At 46.3% G+C, this 2,939-nt stretch overlaps 1 non-coding gene across 1 annotated transcript; it reads left to right on the top strand.

Annotated features, from left to right (window-relative positions):
• Positions 1–355: 355 nt before the first annotated feature.
• TRNAV-GAC lies at positions 356–427 on the top strand. Its single transcript has one exon. It is a non-coding gene; the product is annotated as a tRNA-Val (tRNA).
• Positions 428–2,939: the final 2,512 nt, after the last annotated feature.

Here is a 2,939-nt window from a genome sequence, read left to right as displayed (position 1 = left end):
ATTAGGCCACACACCCCTAGTGTAGCCAATCCTCCAAGAGCTTACAGTAGCCCCAGTAAGAAGAGCTCTGTAAGCTCTTGGAGGATTGGCTACACTAGGGGTGTGTGGCCTAATATGCAAAGGAGCTCCTGCTACCAGTAGAGCCCTGCCATCTACAGATCAGTTGTAATCCCCGGAGATCTCCATGCCTCGCCTGGAGGATGGCAGAGAAGTGGCTTGATTTGCTGCAAGTAGGTGAAAATATGAAACCGGGTGACCTAACGGGCTGGCACGTTCTGAAGAGAAGCCTAAGGATGAGATCAGAAGTAGCTAACAAAACACGCAACATGGAGAGCAGAGTCAAGGAGAGTCAGGAGGGGCCGTGGCTTGGTGGTAGAGCATCTGCTTGACATGCAGAAGGTCCCAGGTTCAATCCCTGGCATCTCCAGTTAAAAATGACTGGACTGTAGGTGATGTGAAAGACCTCTGCCTGAGATACTGGAGAGCAATTGCAGTCTGAGCAGACAATACTGACTTTGATACACCAGTGGTCTGATTCTGTATAAGGCAGCTTCACATGATAGGGCTGCGGGGACATATATCTGGTCATTGGATTGATATACAGCTGCAGAATACCATCTTGATTTATGAACTGGAGTGAGTAGTGGAGTATGTTGTATATTGTATTGTATTTTTATATTGTTTTTATTGTTTTATTAGGCATTTATGCCCTTGTTAGCCACCCTGAGCCTTCGGGGAGGGCGGGATACAAATGTAAGAATAAGTGTAAGGAGCAGGAAGTGGGACCCTGGACCAAGAGACAAAGGCTAGGAAGAAGAGAAGGTGGCCCATTCATCAGGCAAAGGCCTTGGAAGTTGGACCTATGCAAGAGGAACTCATTAATAATACTTTCTCCTTCCACTCCCTCACTTAACCCTCTGTTGCTAGAGTTGCCACTTCCAGTTTGGGAAATCCCTGGAGATTTGGGTGGAGCGCCCGGGGCATGGAGAGTGCTCAGTCACTCTATGACTACTGTTCCCCAAGGACTTTTGTACAGCACAGAGTCTGCCCTCCAAAGCTGCCATTTCCTCCAGGGGAACAAGGGCTGCCAGCTCCTGGTTGGGAAATAACTTGGAGATTTTGGGGGTGGAGTCTGAGGAAGGCAGGGTTCGGGGAGAGGAGAGGAGGGACTTAAGCGAGATCTAATGCCATAGAGTCCACCTTCCAAAGCAGCCATTTCCTCCAGGTGAACTGATCTCTGTTGGCTGGAGATCAGTTGTAATCCCAAGAGATCTCCAGCCACCACCTGGAGGTTGGCAACCCTAATGGAAAGTGATCTGTATCACATGGAAATCAGGTGTAATTCCACCTCCACGTGGAGGTTGGCGACCATATGGCATGACGTTTAAGGCACTTCGGGGGGGGGGAACAGTTCAAGTTGCCACTCTCTAGAACTAACTCAGCAGTTTAGCATATTGTGATCTCACTTCACCAATTAGCTAATTGACTTCCACGCTTTCTTCTCCCCAGAGCTATCATAACAAAACTCTGAAAAGACGCTTGTTTGTGTCTTTTTGAAGGGGGGGGGGAAAAAGACGTTGTCTCTCTATTTGCTCAGTGATTCCAACCTGAATCTAGAAATCTGAATTTCCATTTGACAGAGCAGGCAACTCCCTCCAACTATCTCTGCTTACCATGGGATACAGGCACTGATCTCTGGGACATATCATTAGAATTGGATTCAGCGAAATGTGAGCGGAAAGGAAAATGTACTTATTAAAGTTCCACTTGTGCAAGCAGTCGCGCGATGGCTGCAGCGATACAGAACTGTGACATAATTTTAAAGGCAATAACAAGATGCATGTGAAGCAATGGATTGTACAACAGAAGATTCTCATGGTTTTGTTCCATTTGTTTTTGAAACTGTATCAGCATAAATACCCTGCACTATATCTTCCACACATGGAAAAGAGTGAGTCTTGCTGGAAATTGCAGTTGGATTAATTTTAGCATCTCTGTTTGCACAAGGACCGCTGTGCATGCAGAAATATTTTGTCGGAACCAGTCCAGTGTCCAATTTTCTCCCTGTTTTTGCCCTTTGGGGAAAGGCTGATAGTCTTGTCCTTCTTCTTCTTCTTTTTTGGTATTTTTGCATTTGTGTGTGTGTGTGTGCTTGGAAGTCATGGCAATCTCTGGCAACCCCTACTGGGCACGGATAACATTCAGAGAAGTGGCTAGATAGCCTGCCTCTAGCCTCCTGGCCCTGGTATTCTCTGGAGGTCTCCCACCCAAATACTTGCCAGGGTCGGCCCTGCTTAGCTTCCGAGATATGATGAGATCGGGCTTGCCTGGGCTATCCAAGTCAGGGTGATAGCCTCGTCATTCTTGAGGATTCAAACCTCCTTCCTGGGATTTCTAGAAGTTAAACTTCTTGAATGAGAAATGCTTGCACCTTGTCTCTAGCATATGTATGTATAAATGCTTATGCACAACCATTTTGGATGACGTAGTACATAGCCAGTGGTGTCCCATATTGAGTTGCTGATAATTAATTGTGCATTTTGATCAATTAATTGTGCATTGCAAAGCAATCATGTGTTTTTTCGAATAGGTTTGTAACTCAAAGAGCTGTCAATCCCTTGGTTTTTGAACAGGGATACACAGAGTAGAGCTTTTAGCTATGTGTAGTAATGGTGGATGGGAATGTGGAATGCTATGCATGGTACAGCCCAATCTCATCAGATCGTGAAAGCTAATCAGGGTCAGTACCTGGATGGGGGACCACCAAGGAAGACTCTGCAGAGGAAGGCCATGGCAAACAACCGTTGCTTCTCATTTGCCTTGAAAGCTTCTTGCTGGGGTCACCATAAGATAGCTGTGACTTGATGGCACATGCATACAGTAGTGATGGACGGCTTGAATGGTGATCCTTGGAATTAAACTAAGGATGCTCCAAGCCT

Source organism: Gekko japonicus, unplaced genomic scaffold, assembly GCF_001447785.1.
Source record: "Gekko japonicus isolate JY-2015 unplaced genomic scaffold, Gekko_japonicus_V1.1 scaffold951, whole genome shotgun sequence".
NCBI lineage: Eukaryota > Metazoa > Chordata > Lepidosauria > Squamata > Gekkonidae > Gekko > Gekko japonicus.
The sequence above is the reverse complement of the archived record's forward strand: the minus strand, read 5'-3'. Positions and strand labels throughout refer to the sequence as shown.